Here is a 17,590-nt window from a genome sequence, read left to right as displayed (position 1 = left end):
GGAAATGTTCACCCCCCACTTCCAGAGAGATAGAGTTGTTGCCCCTTACTGGGTTTAGAGAACATTCTGAGAAAGACCTCAGGCTGTGCCACACCTAAGTGCAGACTGTTCACATTCTCTTTCCTTGCTTTTCTTGTTGGGATGCTTGCTAAAGTCAGTTACAGGGCAGGGCTGGGATCGCTTCCTTTTCCATTACTAGCAGGAAATGAAAGCTGATTATGGAAGTGAATGGACTAGGGGGCGGAAGAGGGTGGGGGCAGCAGTGCAGGGCAGGTTTAGGCTGACCAAGATAATAGGACAGACCTCAGTATCAAGGAGGAGAGAGCCCCAGAGTCACTCACTTCTCAAGAAACAGATACAGAGCCCAGGGTGAGAGGTAGGTGAATATGTGTGATAGAGAAAAAAGTGGCAAAGAGAGAGAGAGAGAGAGAGAGAGGCCCAACAAGATGGTAGAGAAAAATGAAAGACAGAGACACCAGGGATGGACAGAGGGAACCAAGGGAGAAAAAAAGGACAGAGGCAGAGTAGGAGGGAGACTGAAAAGTGGAACTGAAGATAACAGGTAAGGAGAGGGGCTCTCTTTGCAGAAGCTGGTAAATTCTAAGATTAATTGGAAGTCCTGATGTGATATCTTAAGCATGGTGTGAGTTCCTCCTTTGCACTGTTCTGCTTGGTGGAACTGTTCCACATAGATGCAGATTGAATCTCGTCTTTCTCTCATGTTTTTTCTCCAGGGAACCTAGTGTTCTTCCAAGACAGGTCAGCAGGAGCAGGATATACTCCACCTGCCATCTCCAAGGAAGCCACGACTCACCTGGAAAGTGCTACAGGCTAGTCCATTCAGGTCAGCTTCTCAGTTCAATCTTTTCTTACAGGGAATAATATGTAGAAATGAGAATTAACAAACGGTAGTCGAGACCTTTGTATTGAACAAACTTAATATATCTGTGACTAACTTTCAGTAGCTGTGTTCCCTTAACGAAGGAGTGAAGAAACAGCACGGTTACAATGTAGAGTTAACTAGGGCTTAGGTTGTATACCATGTCAGTTCAGTAGCTCGATAAATGGAAATGGGGGTAGGAGGTGTCAGTCAGGGGGAAGAAGCAAAACTTTGCAGTGAATATAACAAATGAAATGTATCAGATTTATTTATTTGGATTTTGCTCACACCTTTTCAGTGGTAGTTCAAGGTGAGTTACATTCAGGTACACTGGATATTTCCCTGTGCCTGGAGGGCTCATAATCTAAGCTTGTACCTGAGACAATAGAAGGTTAAGTGACTTGCCCAAGATCACAAGGAACAGTGGTGGGATTTGAACCGGCCACCTCTAACCACTAGGCCGCTCCTCCACTGGAAACACCACTCCTCTGTGCGTCCATTTACAGCAATGGTACTACTTCCTGCACACGCACTCTCCCAGCACATTCTAGGTAAAGCCCAGGCAGCAGCAGTGCGCGATTCCCTGGCACAGAAATCCATCAACAAACTTCCTAGATGCTTTACCTCATCAGCAACCAGGGAATGCAGGAGCAGTAAGGCAGGTTTCTCTTAACCACGCACTAAAGCATATGCAGACACGCACACCCCCACACCCTCATGTGCCCAGGTCCCTATGGGACAGGTATACGAATAGCATGAGGGAGTGGAATGGTTAAATAGGGTATGGTTGTTTAACCTTTCAAAAACTAGAATGAAAGGACATTCCATGAAACTAATAACCCAAAGACTGAAAACAAACTATAGAAAAAAATGTTTTTTTTCACATAGTGTATAATTAAGCTGTGGATTCTGTTGCTGAAAGACAAGGTCAAGGTGACTTACTGTGTAGGAGCCTATAGAGATATTGTAGGCAGTACATGATTAACACACATACATGGTTAATGAGCGTTAAAAACACTTACATGCCTATAACGAGGCTTGGTAAACAGGGCCCTTAGAGAGCAGCAATTTAAAAGGGCTTTGTCAGGGGCATAGCCAGACCTCAAGGTGGGAGGGGGCCAGAGGTCAAAGTGGGGGGCACATTTTGGTCCCCCCCCCCCCCCACTGCTGCTCCTCACCTACCGCCACCGCTGCACATACCTTGGCTGGCAGGGGTCCCCAACCCCCACCAGGTGAAACATTTGTCCAGCGCTGGTCTCCGCTGCATTGCCTGCCTTGTTCTCTCTTTCCCTCACGTCCCACATGCTCATGCTTCAGCTGGCAGGGGTTGGTGAACCCCGCCAGCCAAACCAGGGACCCAGAACCAATTTGGGGGAGCCCAGGTCCCACGGTGGCCCTCTATAGCTATGCCACTGCTTTGGATAAGTTCCTGGAGGAAAGAATTATTAGCCAGGTAAACTTGGGAAACCCATTGCATATACCTGGAAAGAGCAATGAAAGATTTCTACTTGTGGCCTCAATTGTCCCCATCAGAGATGGGATGCTGGGCTCAATGGACTTTGGTCTGGTTCAACGTGGGCCGCAGTAAAGGTTCCCTCACACACACTGCCTCACTATAGTACAGATACAGGTGGTTGCAATGGAGGCCTCCCTTACATACACAGACACGCACACACTGCCCCACCACTGCATGGGGTACTTCAGTGTAAGCTTCCACCCTTCCCCCCTGCCAAAAAAACAAAACAAAAAACAAAGGGACAGCACAGGCAGCAGCAGTACAAATTTCCATATTTCCATCATACTCACATGCATCTTTATCTGTGATATGTGTGTGTGGAACAAAATGGCTACCGGACATTGCTAACAAGGGTACTGTTGAGTCCTGATTATGCGGGTGGTATTTATTCATAGGGATAGCTAGCTAAGTAACATAGTAAATGACGGCAGATAAAGACTTGTACGGTCCATCCAGTCTGCCCAACAAGATAAACTCATTTTACATGGTATGTGATACTTTATATGTATACCCGAGTTTGATTTGTCCTTGCCTTTCTCAGGGCACAGACCGTAGAAGTCTGCCCAGTACTGTTCTTGTACTAAGTTCTGAAGCTAACATCGAAGCCCCTTAAAATTTACACTCCAGCCCATCCCTATCAATTCAGTCATGATCAGGGCGTAGACCGTAGAAGTCTGCCCAGCTCCCGTTTTGTTTCCAATTACCGGCGTCGCCACCCAATCTCTGCTAAGATTCCACGGAACCATTCCTTCTAAACAGGATTCCTTTGTGTTTATCCCACGCATGTTTGAATTCCATTACCGTTTTTATCTCCACCACTTCCCGCGGGAGGACATTCCACATATCCACCACCCTGTCTGTGAAAAAATACTTCTAACATTAGTCCTGAGTGTGCCCCCCTTCAACCTCAATTCATGTCCTCTAGTTCTACCGCCTTCCCGTCTCCGGAAAAGGTTCATTTGTGGATTAATACCTTTCAAATATTTGAATGTCTGTATCATATCACCCCTGTTTCTCCTTTCCTCCAAGGTATACATGTTCAGGTCAGCAAGTCTCTCTTCGTACAGTTTGCAACGCAAATCCCATACCATTTTTGTTGCTTTTTTTTGCACCGCTTCCAGTCTTTTTACATCTTTAGCAAGATACGGCCTCCAAAACTGAACACAATACTCCAAGTGGGGCCTCACCAACGACTTGTAGAGGGGCATCAATTCCTCCTTTCTTCTGCTGATTATGCCCCTTTCTACGCAGCCTAGCATCCTTCTGGCCACGGCCGTTGCCTTGTCGCATTGTTTCTTCACCTTCAGATCCTCTGACACCAACACCCCAAGGTCTCTCTCCTGAGTCGAGATTACTAATCTCTCCCCTCCTATCCGGTATCTCTCTTTTGGGTTTCCGCACTCCAAGTGCATCACTCTGTACTACTTGGCATAAAATTTTAACTACTACTGAAAACTGGGTTCCGTATGCCATTATTATTTATGGCTAAGTGATTGATCTTTACTGAGCCCTGTGTTTTGATTATATACAGAGACTGAAGAAACTGCAGTTTAGGGTTGATGCTTAGTGCTTTTGGGATGGGATTTGTATGTGTGATCTGGGTAGAAGTGTAAATGTGGATGGTAGTGGGAGTGAGTTGCAGGGGTATTGTTTGGTAGGTTTTTAATGCACTGAATTATTTTCACTAATAAAGACTTTGTAACTTATAGAAAATAGGAGTACTGTTTGTTACTGATTAAATTTTAACTGCCAGACCCTCGGCCATTCTTCTAACGTTCGGAGATCCCTTCTCGTTGTTTCTACTCCCTCCAGGGTATCCACTCTATTGGCTATTTTCGTGTCATCCACAAAAAGGCACACCTTTCCTTCCAACCCTTCAGCAATATCTCCCACAAGTATATTAAACAGAATAGGCCCCAGCACCGACCCCTGAGGAACTCCACTGCTCACCTTCCTTTCTTCTGAGCGGATTCCATTTACTACCACCCTCTGCCACCTGTCGGTCAACCAGTTTCCTATCCAGTTCATCACTTTCGGTCCTAAGTTCAACCCTTTCAGCTTATTCACGAGTCTTCTGTGGGGGACCGTATCAAAGGCTTTGCTGAAGTCCAAGTAGATTACATCTAGCACACGTCCCTCATCCAGTTCTTTTGTCACCCAGTCAAAAAAGTCAATAAGATTTGTTTGGCAGGATTGTCCTTTGGTAAAGCCATGTTGCCTCGGGTTCTGTAACCCGTCGGTTTCTAGAAAGTTAACTATCCTTTCTTTTAGCAGTGACTCCATTATTTTTCCTACCACTGACGTGAGACTTACCGGTCTATAGTTTCCCACTTCTTCCCTGTCTCCACTTTTGTGAAGAGGGACCACATCCGCTCGTCTCCAATCTCGCGGAACCTCTCCCATCTCTAAAGATCTATTAAATAAATCTTTAAGAGCAGGACTAAGAAATTCAACTTATTTCCCTCATTTCACAGAAAGGGTGGTGGATGCCTGGAATGCCCTCCCAGTGGAGCTAGTAGGGACAAAATCAGTAACAGAATTAAAAAAATGTGAGGTAACCTGCTTCGAACAGTGGAAAGAGCAGTTTTTTAATCATTCCAAAGCTTCTGGATGGTGCTTGAATTCTCCAATGATACCACATGTAATAATAATAATACAATCTCTATATGTCACAGAGAGGCAGGTACAATCCTAAACAAAGGCATAGAGAATGTAACATGTATGTTCCACACAGAGCACCTTGCTGGGTAGACTGGATGGATCAGGCTGGGTTTTATCTGCCCTCCGTTACTGTGTTAAGCCACCATATGACTTTCACAAGCTTCATGTTTTGATGAGGTTAAGATTAGTTATGAAAATTTTCAGAGATCCTAAACATATATATCACTGACTGCATACATGCCTTTGAATACTGACTTTGATGCATCCTCTGGGGAAAGAAAGTGCTAGGAATACAACAGCTTTGCATGGGATCGGAGCCCCACACCACTCAGATTGTACAGATAAGTCTTGTCCATATGTTTGACACAATGTAGGAAACATCAACAACATATCCTATACCATTTCGTATCATTGCCAAATGAAAATGAGCAGAAAAAACCCCAATAAATTTTGTGTGTGTGTGTGAGGGAGGAGGAGGAGTGTGCTGTCAATAAAACATTTTCTTTCCAAAGAGTGCACACTCTCCCCTGATAGTGGATGCATGCATGAATAGTGGACACATGCGTGCATTATTGGGAAAATGTGGACACTCTTTCTGAATACTGCATGCTGTTTTCAAATAGTGCATATTTTTACCGAAAGAGCATGTACGCTTAATGACATTGTTCCCTCAGCAGAATATCCCTCCTCCCCCACAAATGAACATTCTCAGAAATGACATGGGAAATGACAAAGCGATAATTTTCTGGCTATACATCCCTAGTACAGAAGGAAACTCATTCAATTGATCTTACCAATATGTCTTGTCTGGACAAAGCCGTGGGACTGGATGGGATCCACCCCAGGATATTGAGGGAGCTCAGAGAGGTTCTGGCGGGTCCTCTTAAAGATTTGTTTAATAAATCCTTGGAGACGGGAGAGGTTCCTTAGGATTGGAGAACAGCGGATGTGGTCCCTCTGTCAAGCCCCGGAGTAGGATAGTGAGTCCCTGTGTTAGACAAAGTCTAACAGCCGAACAACCCAGACCTACCTTGGGGAAAGGAGATGAAGACCCAAGGTTCCACAGCACAGTCCAGGTCCAGGCAAAGACAGGTAGCTAAGCACAGTCCAGGTCCAGGCTAGGCTCAAAGGCAGGTTGCAAACAAAAGCTTAGTCCAGGTCCAAGCAAAGATACAAAGACAGGCTTCAAGCAAACACAGTCCAGGTCCAGGCAATGGTTCAAAGGCAGGCAGCAAGCGAAACACAGTCCAGGTCTAGGCGAAGGTTCAAAGACAGGCGGCAAGGAAGAGCGGTAATCCAGTTCCAGGCAAAGGTTCAAAGCAGGCGGCAAGCAAAAGCAATAGTCTAGTTCCAGGCAAAGGTTCAAGGCAAATGGCAAGCAAAAGCAGTATCCAGTTCCAGGCAAAGGTTCAAGGCAGGCAGCAAGCAAAAGCAGTAATCCAGTTCCAGGCAAAGGTTTAAGGCTGGCGGCAAGCAAAAGCAATAGTCCAGTTCCAGACAAAGGTTCAAGACAGGCGGCAAGCAAAAGCAATAGTCCGGTTCCAGGCAAAGGTTCAAGGCAGGCGGCAAGCAAAAGCAATAGTCCAGTTCCAGGCAAAGGTTCAAGGCAGGTCAAGCAGAAAGAGACAAACAAGTCCTTCAGACGCACCGGCAGAACAAAGTAGAAGCTGAAGCAAAGTGGGTAGTGAAGACTTGCTCCTTAAATAGCCCCCTCCTTCCAAAACGACAAGCTACAGCTGGCAAGGAGCAGAAGTCAGCTGGTAAGGAGAGCCCCGATAGGCCAGCCAGCAAGAGGAGGCAGAGCCCGACCCTGAGAGCCAATCCGGGTGCTAGGAGGCGTGGCCCGAATTCCCGGGCCCCGCGCCCGGAAGACACGCCGATTGAGGAGCGTCGGCGCTGCCAAGATAGCCGGCATTCCATAACGTAGTGGTGGTAGCAGAGGCCAGGAAGCGACCCAGCCGTGAGGAGCGGCGTGAAGGACGGGCAGGATGCGCAGGTGAGAAGCGCGACACCCTCTTCACAAAAGTGGTGATAGGGAAGAAGCTGGAAACTACAGCCCGGTAAGCCTCACTTCGGTTATTGGAAAAGTAATGGAAGCGATGCTGAAGGAAAGGATAGTGAATTTTCTGGAAGCCAATAAGTTGCAAGATCCGAGACAATATGGTTTTTACCAAAGGTAAATTGTGCCAAACGAATCTCATTTAATTCTTTGACTGGGTGACCGGAGAATTTAATCAGGGACGTGCTATAGACATAATCTACTTAGATTTCAGCAAAGCTTTTGACACGGTTCCCCACAGGAGGCTCTTGAATAAACTTAACAGGCTTAAGATAGGACCCGATGTGGTGAACTGGATTAGGAACTGGTTGACGGACAGACGCCAGAGGGTGGTGGTTAATGGAATTCGCTCGGATGAGGGAAAGGTGAGTAGTGGAGTGCCTCAGGGATCGGTGTTGGGGCCGATTCTGTTCAATATATTTGTGAGTGACATTGCCGAAGGGTTAGAAGCTAAAATTTGCCTTTTTGCGGATGATACTAAGATTTGTAACAGAGTGGACACCCGGGAGGGAGTGGAAAACATGAAAAAGGAACTGCGGAAGCTAGAAGAATGGTCTAAGGTTTGGCAATTAAAATTCAATGCGAAGAAATGCAAAGTGATGCACTTAGGGAATAGAAACCCTCGGGAGACGTATGTGTTAGGCGGTGAGAGTCTGATATGTACGGACGGGGAGAGGGATTTGGGGGTGATAGCATCTGAGGATCTGAAGGCAACGAAACAGTGTGACAAGGCGGTGGCTGTAGCTAGAAGGTTGCTAGGCTGTATAGAGAGAGGTATGACCAGCAGAAGAAAAGAGGTTTTAATGCCCCTGTATAAGTCGTTGTTGAGGCCCCACCTAGAGTATTGTGTTCAGGTTTGGAGGCCGTATCTTGCTAAGGATGTAAAAAGAATTGAAGCGGTGCAAAGAAAAGCTACGAGAACGGTATGGGATTTGCGTTACAAAGACGTATGAGGAGAGACTTGCTGACCTGAACATGTATACCCTGAAGGAAAGGAGAAACAGGGGTGATATGATACAGACGTTCAGATATTTGAAAGGTATTAATCCGCAAACAAACCTTTTCCATAGATGGGAAGGCGGTAGAACTAGAGGACTTGAAATGAGATTGAAGGGGGGGGACTCAAGAAAAATGTCAGGAAGTATGTTTTCATGGAGGGAGTGGTGAATACTTGGAATGCCCTCCTGCGAGAGGTGGTGGAGATGAAACAGTAACTGAATTAAAAAATGCGTGGGATAAACATAAAGGAATCCTGTTCAGAAGGAATGGATCCTTGGAAGCTTAGCGGAGATTGGGTTGCAGAGTCGGTGGTGGGAGGCGGGGCTAGTGCTGGGCAGACTTTTACGATCTGTGCCCTGAAAATGGCAGATGCAATTCAAGGTCAGCTATACACAAAAAGTAGCACATATGAGTTTATCTTGTTGGGCAGACTGGATGGACCGTGCAGGTCTTTCTCTGCCGTCATCTACTATGTTACTATCAGGTGGCAGGTGTTTCTCTAGTGCCCGTCCATCCAACCTGTTGGCCCACCCAAAAATTGCCTTCTGGCTACGCCACTGCCTTAGAGATGGTCGTCCCTAGACTTGGTTGTTTCTGATTTTCGGCGATAATGGAAATCAAGGACGCCCATCTCAGAAACGACCAAATGCAAGCCCTTTGGTCGTGGGAGGAGCCAGCATTCATAGTGCACTGGTCCCTCTCACATGCTAGGACACCAACCGGGCACCCTAGGGGGCACTGCAGTGGACTTCATAAATTGCTCCCAGGTACATAGCTCCCTTACCTTGTGTGCTGAGCCCCCCAACCCCCCCAACCCCACTACCCACAACTGTACACCACTACCATAGCCCTTACGAGTGAAGGGGGGCACCTAGATGTGGGTACAGTGGGTTTCTGGTGGGTTTTGGAGGGCTCACATTTACCACCACAAGTGTAACAGGTGGGGGGGGGGGGGGGGGGGGGATGGGCCTGGGTCCGCCTGCCTGAAGGGCACTGCACCCACTAAAACTGTTCCAGGTACCTGCATACTGCTGAGATGGACCTGAGTATCACATCTGAGGCTGGCAATCAATATTTTTAAAGATGCTTTTTGAGGGTGGGAGGGGGTTAGTGACCACTGAGGGAGTAAGGGTAGGTCATCCTCGATTCTCTCCGGTGGTCATCTGGTCATTTCGGGCACCTTTTTGTGCTTTCGTCGTAAGAAAAACACGACCAGGTAAAGTTGTCCAAGTGTTCGTCAGGGACATCCTTGTTTCTTTCGATTATGGGTCGAGGACGTCCTAGTGTTAGGCACGCCCAAGTCCCGCCTCCAATACGCCCCCTTGAACTTTGGCCGTCTCTGCGACGGAAAGCAGTTGGGGACGTCCAAAATTGGCTTTTGATTATACCGATTTGGACGACCCTGTGAGAAGGACACCCATCTTTATGTCGAAAGATGGGTGTCCTTCTCTTTTGAAAATGAGCCCATAAGGGACTCATCCCACAAAAGCCAGGCCCCCTGCAACCGGTCACAGAATCTATGACAAGGCAGAATTGGTGTGTAGAGCCTGAGCTCTTTCATTAAAACTTGGGGTCCATGGGTCAATTTTAGCAGACAAGGGAAAGGTGCCAGTATTCAGTATCCCCAAGTACCCCCTCAAAAAAGCTCTGCTCCTGATATACAGAAATGGACATATCTGGGATGGAAAGGCTGCTTCTGAAATCCAGTGAGGATTTATAAAGAAAAAAATCAAGGAGGAACAAAGAGTTCATTATTCTTCTTATCACCCTATTTTTCTTAGCTAAAAAGAGGCATAGTGAGATAACGTTCTTGAAGGTCACACAGGGTCAGTGAGCGGTGCTGGTTTCCCTGTGGTAAACTGCACAGTGTGATATAGAAGCAGGGCCGCTGAGAGACACAGCCGAGTCCAGGGCAGGGCTGCTGACCACCCCATCCCCCACATTCAGACCGCTGTGCCTGCCCCTTTACCTTCCTGTGTCTGACTGCTCCTGCCTCACTCTGTCATCTGTGTGCTGGGACCTGGATGATTGCATTAATGCGATAACCCCTGTTATCGCGTTAATACAATCATCCAGGTCCTGGCACACAGAAGCAAGAGAGAGACAGACCCGGAATCAGGCAGGCAGGAAGAAGCTTACCGGTGCCGCCCTCCCCTTGGAGTCCAGACCCAAAGAATTTTGCCCCCCTCCCCTCTTCTCGGCGGCTCTGTACAGAAGATGGGGGATGCTACTTAGGACTGCAGATGTAAGTGAACATGAAGGTATAATTGTAGAAAAATTAGCTGAAATTCTAAGACTTGGCCTTGAACAATCACTTCTACCAGATACATGGGCAGATCTAGGGACTGTTTGGTCTGACAGAAAGCTGAATTCTTGCAAGTGGTTCTCTTATATGAAGGCAGTTTAAGAACTCTCCGGAGCTGCTGCAGCACATGAGTTTTTGACAGCTTATCAGTGTTTCAAACTGGGACTCTTTTCATCTTTGATTTAAAGCGTAGGTATTTATTAGTATGGCAGACATCTGTGTGTGGTCCATACCATCACCCCTAATTATGCTGTGGTATGCTGGCTGAACCCATGACACACACATTAAACCACTGGCACACCTTAAAATGTCTTTTCCTGTTACACATTCTTTGAAAGACAAAGCTCTGATTTTACTTTCTTCATTTTACCAGTCTGAGGGATCATTTCCTGATTCGTGCTCATCGCTGTGGTTTTCCAGCTAATTAGTGTTAATTAGTCACCTTTGGTGAGGTCACTGCGCACAAGGAATGTGAACAGACCTGCAATGTTGCAGATTTCATAGAGCTCATGACCTCGTTATCTCTTGTTGCCCCTTTCTGGCTTCTCCTTGAGGACTCTGCTTCAGATACTGCTATACTGCCTTCTATCACTGCGGTGATCTTTTCACCCATATCTCACTTCCTTTTGTTTTGTTGTGGGGTTTTCTTGCTTATCTTTTCTCTCTGTTTCCACTTTAATCCCCTGCCCTTCTGGAATTGCATCTCAATTGGAACCAGGTTTAGGGGCTGGCACTATCAGTCTTAATGTGCAAATATCTGGGAATTCTTCCCATATTTTTTAACCCCTCCAAACACACCTAGTCCTGTTCTTGGTCAGAAGCCATGCACAAGGCCTATTTCCAGAACCCTGCAATCATATAGATGTAGCAGTTGTGCAATTATTGGGACTTCCTGCTCCCAGGGGCTGGAAGTGGAGCCTAGGTTTTCACCTTCCCTGAAGAGCATCTGTGACTAAACCCCAATCCCACACCAACTCCATCCATTTCAAATTCATGCTCACCATATTTGGGTCTTCATTTTACTCACCAAACAAACCTACTCTACCCATCTGGTAAGCAGCATTGTCTTCAGCCTTTGCCATTTCTTTGGCATGCTCACCATTTTCCTCAGACTTTCTCCCTTTACTCTGCCCAGGCAATAGCTGACTTCTTCTATCAAACATGAGTTCTCTACTAGGTTCCTTCTATCTCCCCCACTATATTTATCTTGCCTTCCCTTAGCCTCTGGCTTTCTTTCTCCCTTTTCTGAAATCATAGAGGGGGAAACTTCCAATCCTCTCTCCTCCTCTATTTGTTATCCTAACCACATGAGCACCCGACCCCTCCATCCGTCATATCCTGAGTCTACCACTTTGCATTGCAACCATTCTCACTGCCTTCAAATGCAGTGATTGTATCACTTCTCAAGAAACCCTCATTGGATCCCATCTACCTGCTAACTATTGTCCCATCTCCCTCCTCCCTTGAACATAATATCCAGCAACAGTGCCATGACTACCTTGCATCTCAGTCCATTCTGGATCCAACTCTGTATAGCTTCCACCACCCTTTAAATCCCTTGTAGACAACCCTCATCACAGTCTCCAATGATCTCTTCATGTCCAAGGCCAGGGGCTTTAATAAGTCCTCAGATTCCTTGTCCTATCCATTTCTTTAGATACAGTTCATCACTATATTGTCTTTGACAGTCTTTCCTCCTTTGAATTTTGGAATTCTGTTCCACCTGGGTTCTCTTAATTTTAGTATAGTGGAACCCCAATATAATGCACCCCTTAATACCACGAATCTGCATCCAACACAATCATGTCTTGGCTCCGCTTTTTTTTGCAACAGATCAACTTTTGGTTCAGTTGTGTTCATGTTCTACTGACCCCACTATAACTCGACCCCACATTTAACACAATGATATTTTATTGATCCCAATCATAGCATTATATTGGGGTTCCACTGTATATCTTTTGACAGATCCACCACCACTACCATCTCACTATCAGTTGGTGTCCCCAAACTTGGTCTTGGACTTTCTTCTCTCTCTACTTTTGTTTTCATGTGGTTTGGATCTCCTCCCGTGACTTTCAGTACCAGATCTAACTCCTTAGACCCAGGACTGGCAGCAGCAGGAGTCAAAGCAAAACAATTTCTGATAGCCACACCAACTCAAAAAACAATCAATAGGCAGCTTAACCCACAGGGAGGGTGGGCATATTTCACATGGCATACCTGCTGCTGAGTTCACCTTCCCTTCCTCCTCCTCCACACTCCCCTGGCCTCATCACCTTCCATTTCCTCCCACACAAGCCCTGATGTCATGACCATCCTTTCCCTCTCCTCCCATCCTACTGGAATCAACACCAGCTTCCCTTCCCTCCCACACCATGATAGCCTCCCATCAGCAAGAGGATCTGGGCAAACAGTATCCTTTTTGCCCCCATAGGTAAAAGCAATGTCAATTTTTAGCTGAGGGTCTTGTACTAGAGCATCATCCCTTGCATAGTGCTACTGCTACTACTGCCACCTCCTCTACCTGCTTACTTCTAAAGCTGAAATCATAACCCTGGATTGTAGCCAAACCCGTTGACCCCCCCCCCCCCCCCCCTGTAGTTCCAGCTTCAGAAAGAGCCAGGAGGCAGCTCCAGGTAAGGAGCTGTGCTTGCTGACTCCCCTTGCTGGTGGGAAACCACGATGCACAGGAGCGAGGGTAGGGAAGAGTGGTCGACTATTGTTGGCAGGGGTGACTTTTTAAAATTTAATTTGTATTTTATTTTTTATATACTGCCTGGTTTTCCCTGTACAGATGACAAATACTCAGAGCACAGTTAGCAATCTGTGTTCTAGACAGCATTGGTTCTATTTGTATGCAATATTACCAAAAGATGTAAAAATCACTATATCCATCAAAGCATCTTTGAACCTTTCAATATGAAGCTAGTTTCACAATATATTCTAGAATTTTAAAATGGCACTGTAAATCTTTCTGAAAATAATTATATATTTATTTATATATAGATATATATCCCTTTATACATCTCTTCATTTTGAGACAGTTAAATTACGCCAAGCTTGCACTGACCGCAGCCCATTCTAATCATTACAAACTGAAGCACATGGACAGATAAGAGAACAAATTCAGAAATGCCACCTACTAGAAACTAAGGCACTAACAACATTCCAGTCATTCCAGTTACAGACCACGGTACCCAGTGGGCCACTGCAACACGTTATGAAAATCAGCTCTGAGATTCTCAAAATATATTAACGTGGTCTCTGTTGCTTTTCTTATGCAAGATTCCAAAATTGTTTCCCTTTGCGCTTTCCAATCGCTTACAATGTTTGAAAAGTCAGATATCCTCCCAGGGGACTAGCTTTATGTAAAATTTGGTTCAACTAAATCAAATCAGTTTGGAAATATTTGTGGAAGGAAATAGCATTGCATTGCCATATAAACAGTCAGTAATCAAGGACCAACCACAGATGAATTTTGTCCAACCAAAGTTCCTTATCCCTATGTTCAGGGATGAGTGGTGTAGAACGAGTAGAAGTAAATCGATTTTTTACTTGTTCCATAAGTACAAAGACTAGGGGACACTCGAGAAAGTTACATGGAAATACTTTTAAAACAAATAGGAAGAAACATTTTTTCACTCAACGAGTGGTTAAGCTCTGGAACTCTTTGCCGGAGGATGTATTGCTGGAGGATGTAAATACAAATTAAATTTATCCCTACACTGGCGGAAGAAAGGATTACACCAAACACAAGAACACACATCCTACACAGCACAAGAGGTCAAATAGACACGAAAACATTCTGGCAACAGATATACAATAATGAATAGACCGCACAAACAGACTCCATATATTACCTCGTGGAATGGGATAAAAGATGCAAATGCATACTAGATGAAATAGCACCCTTACAAACAAGAACTTCACGTAAGCATAACTCAATACCATGGTTCAATGATGAACTGAAAAAGCTAAAAACACAATCCAGGAAACTGGAACGAGCATGGAGAAAAACAAAAGACAAACACACACTCAGCACAAGGAAACATTCACAAAGAAAATACAAATATGCAATAAGACAGACCAAAAGATCATACTATAAAACTAAAATAGGGACAGATTACAAAGACACAAAGAAATTATACCAACTCGTGAACAAACTCCTAGACACCAACTTGGTCACTACATTGAATACAGACATCCCATCTGCAGAGAAACTTGCTAAGTATTTCAATGAAAAAACTGCAAACCTACGCAACACGCTACCTCAGGACAACACTGACATCGAAATCTTCCTTAATGAGTTGGACCTAACCACTGGAGAATATCCGGCTGACCGAACCTGGTTAAAATTCGCCCTCCTTACCGTCGATGCAGTTGCACAGGCGATCAGCAGGTTCTCCAACACTCACTGTAAACTAGATACCTGTCCCAACTACCTAATGAAATCCGCCTTGACCACTTCATAGCAGACCTCACATCCCACCTAAACTACATGCTTTAACAAGGTCTCTTCCCTAAGGAAAATGGCAATATTCTACTCACTCTGATACCAAAAGACACCAAGAAAAAAAAAAATTGAAATCACTAACTACCGTCCAGTAGCATGCATTCCGTTGTCAGTCAAAAAGCATGGTAGCCAAACAACTTACAGATTATATAAACAAATTCTCAATATTACACGAATCACAGTCAGGTTTTCGCCCCCTCCACAGCACAGACACAGTACTACTCACCACCAGTCACGATCCTAGGTCGGCTGCCACCCGGGGCGCATCGCCAATGTGCACCCCCCCCCCCCCCCGCGGGTGCAGTATGACACCCCCCCCCCCCCCCCGGTGCATCAACCCCACCTCCTGGGTGCATTCTTAGCTGCTGGGAGCAGCCGCGCACCTGTTGGCTCCACTGGCTCCCTGCTCTGGGGCAGAAGGAGCAGGGAGCCAGCGGAGCCGACAGGCGCGCGGCTGCTTTCTGCACCCCTCCAGCGGCGTGCACCCAGGGCGGCCGCCCCCACCCGCCCCGCCCTTGGTACGCCGCTGCTACTCACTCTCTTAGCCAAATTCAAGCAGGAAATAGCAATAGGTAAAAACATTCTCCTCCTCCAATTCGACATGTCTAGTGCATTCGACATGGTAAACCATAATATATATAAGATTACTAGATAAGTTCGGGATTGGTGGAAACATACTCAGCTGGATCAAGGGTTTCTTAACCACAAGAACATATCAAGTAAAATCAAACTCAAACATATCACCGTGGAAAGCAGACTGCGGAGTACCACAAGGATCACCGCTATCACCAATCCTCTTCAACCTAATAATGACCCCACTAGCCAAGTCCTTATCCAACCAGGGCCTTAACCCTCTCATCTGTGCAGACAATGTCACAATATTCATTCCTTACAAATCTAAATTGACAGAAATCAGCAATGAAATCAAGATCAGCTTGAACATCATGGACTCTTGGTCAAATGCATTTCAACTAAAACTAAACAAAGAAAAAACACACTGTCTCATCCTCTCATCCCTACAAAGTGTGGATAACCCCACTATTATCAACACCCCAGATTACACCCTCCGTATCTCAGACAGCCTGAAAATCCTCGGCGTTACAATGGACCGCAACTTAACACTAGAGAGCCAAGTGACATCCACAACAAAGAAAATGTTTCCACTCAATGTGGAAACTCAAACGCGTGAAACAATTCTTCCGAGGGGAATATTTCGCAACCTGATACAATCAATGGTACTAAGCCATGTAGACTACTGCAATGGAATTTATGCGGGATGCAAAGAACAACCATTAAAGAAACTTCAGACCGCTCAAAACACGGCAGCTAGGCTTATCTTCGGGAAAACGCGATTTGAAAGTGCAAAACCCCTTCGCGAAAAACTACACTGGCTCCCAATCAAAGAATGCATTGCTTTCAAAATCTGCACTCAGGTTTACAAAATTATCTACGGTGAAGCTCCGGGATACCTGACAGACTTGATCAACCTACCAACTAGAAACATATCCGAATCAACACGAATGTACCTAAATCTGCACTACCCAAGCTGCAAAGGACTGAAATACAAATCAACTTACGCATCGAGTTTTTCCTACATAAGCACACAACTGTGGAATGCATTACCAAAAGCCTTGAAAACTACGAACGACCATCTAAACTTCCGGAAAACACTAAAAACTAACCTGTTTAAAAGGGCATACCCTACTACTACTACTACTTATCATTTCTAAAGCGCTACTAGACGTATGCAGCGCTGTACACTTGAACATGAAGAGACAGTCCCTGCTCGGCAACATAAACGCCTGATCTTTGCAACACAACAAAACTAAAGAATGTAATGGACATAACACAACTCTTCTGTTGTACGATTCGCTAGTGTGGCTGTGCCACATGAACTTTATCTTACCACAACATCAGTTTGTATTTGTTTACACCGGAGTCTGTAACACCTCTCCGGTACTATGTAAGCCATATTGAGCCTACAAATAGGTGGGAAAATGTGGGATATAAATGTAACAAAGAAAGAAAGAAAGAAAGAAAATAAATGTGTTAACAGCAGTTAGCGTATCTGGGTTTGAAAAAGGTTTGGACAAATTCCTGGAGGAAAAGTCCTTAGTTTGCTATTGAGATAGACATGGGAAGCAACTGCTTGCCCTGGGATTTGTAGTATGGAGTTTTGCCACAATTTGGGTTTCTGCCAGGTACTTGTGACCTGGCTTGGCCACTGTTTGGAAAACAGGATACTGGGTTAGATGGACCATTGGTCTGACCCAGTATGGCTATTCTTATGTTCTTATTAAAATCAGCTGTCTAATTCTTCAGGTAGAAGGAGCTGAATTTGCACCCCTCCCCCACATTCCTACATATTTCTTATAGGAGCATTGAGACTCGGCCCCTAGCCTGTGTTTCTTCTCCTCCCCTCCCTCCCTCCCTCCCTCCCTCCTCCAATTACCATCTTTCAACAGTACAAAAGTCTGATGGCACTACCTTCACATAAAGTTTGCTTCACCTCATTCTAGCCACTCGGAAATTGAAAGTGGGAAGGACACATACACAAACATACATGACTTGACAATATTCTCTTCTTTATGAAACAGAGGCCAAAAAGCAAATACATCGACAAAACAAGCCAACATGGAAAAAAAAATCCAAAATAA

At 45.4% G+C, this 17,590-nt stretch overlaps 1 protein-coding gene across 2 annotated transcripts in view; it reads left to right on the top strand.

Moving 5' to 3' along the window:
* The first annotated feature begins 297 nt into the window (after window positions 1-297).
* Window positions 298-17,590, top strand: part of LOC115471915 (hyaluronidase-2-like) — a 97,826-nt gene continuing 80,533 nt past the window's right edge. The window contains exons 1-2 of one of the 2 annotated variants that reach the window (XM_030205855.1): window positions 298-376; window positions 735-844. The gene's annotated coding sequence lies outside the window, so the exon portion shown is untranslated. Of the gene's footprint in view, window positions 377-433; window positions 563-734; window positions 845-17,590 lie in introns of those variants that run through there. The other variant, XM_030205856.1, reaches the window with a different exon arrangement.

This window comes from Microcaecilia unicolor, chromosome 6, assembly GCF_901765095.1.
Source record: "Microcaecilia unicolor chromosome 6, aMicUni1.1, whole genome shotgun sequence".
NCBI classification, from domain to species: domain Eukaryota; kingdom Metazoa; phylum Chordata; class Amphibia; order Gymnophiona; family Siphonopidae; genus Microcaecilia; species Microcaecilia unicolor.
This window is presented reverse-complemented; position numbering and strand designations above follow the sequence as displayed.